We start from the raw sequence: 1,500 nt of genomic DNA on the forward strand, positions 1-1,500 counted from the left end.
GCAAAATGGTACAGGTACTCTGGAGAATGAAAATGGTTCTAAAATAATTAATCATGGAACTACCACAAGTTCCAGCAATTCCATGTGTGGGTATATACTCAGAAGAACTGAAAGCAGAAATTCAAACAGATATCTGTGCCTAATGTCCATAGCTCCATCTTCACAATAGCCAAAACAGGGAAGCAGCCCCTGGGGACATGAATGGATGAATGGATCCAGAAACTGTGGCATCTACATACAAGGGCACATTATTCAGCCTTAAAAAGGAAAGGAATTTTGAGCACTACAAGGATGAATCTTTAAGCCATCAGGTCAACTGAACTGTCAGTCACAAAAGGACAGATGCTGCATAATTCCACTTACAGAGGAACTAAGAGGAGTCAAATAAGATGGACAGAAAGTAGGCTGTGGTTGCCAGGGGGTGGGTGAGGGGGACAAGGAAGGGGTGTTTAATGGGTGGGGCAGGGCTTTAGTTTGGGAAGATGGATATGACCTAGAGATGACAGTTGTGATGGCTACACAGCAGTGTGATGTACTTAACATCACAGAAAATATGTGAAACAGTAAATTTTATATTATGTATATTTTACCACAATTTTTTCACAAAAACACACAGGAAGTGCGCCCAATCTGCCTCACATAAATTAAGTCAAATGTTCAGGGATTAACCCCAGCAGCTACACTTTAACTGGGTGTTTGGTGGTTCTCGTGTGAGGCAGGAAGAAAATCTTTCCAAATTAGCAGAGGATTCTTGTTGAGATACCACTTCTTGAACACCTCTACTGGTTTTCACACTTTCCAATACTTATTAGTAGGTTAGATGAACCAGGTTTGAGATAAAACTATTATCTTTTATATATGGGAACGCCTTTGAAGTATTTTAATCAATCTCTAGCTCTATAAACCTGATTCACAATTTAGCAACACATTAGGTCTCTCAAAGAAGGCTGAATGAAGAAGAATTGATGCTTTCAAACTGGTGCTGGAGAAGACTATTGAGAGTCCCTTGGACTGAACAAGGAGATCCAACCAGTCCATCCTAAGGAAAATCAATCTTGAGTATTCATTGGAGAGACTGATGCTGAAGCTGAAGCTCCAATACTTTGGCCACCTGATGTGAAGAGCTGACTCACTGGAAAAGACCCTGATGCTTGGAAAGATTGAGGGCAGGAGGAGAAGGGGATGACAGAGGATGAGATGGTTGGATGGCATCACCAACTCAATGGACACGACTTTGAGCAAACTCTGGGAGATGGTAAAGGAAAAGAAATTCTGGCATGCTGCAGTCCATGGGGTCACAAAGAGTCAGACATGACTTAGCACCTGAACAACAAAAAAAGATGAATGAAAAGAAATGAATATAATCTCCTTCTTGCCACCTACATAGACTACCGTGGTATGACTCAAGTGAGGTAACATTCATCTTGATTGTAGCTTATAAACTAAAAACAGGGCTTCCCCAACGGGCCAGTGGTTAAGAATCTGCCTGCCAATGCTGGA

The sequence above is a fragment of the Bubalus bubalis genome, chromosome 3 (genome assembly GCF_019923935.1).
Source record: "Bubalus bubalis isolate 160015118507 breed Murrah chromosome 3, NDDB_SH_1, whole genome shotgun sequence".
NCBI classification, from domain to species: Eukaryota; Metazoa; Chordata; class Mammalia; order Artiodactyla; family Bovidae; genus Bubalus; species Bubalus bubalis.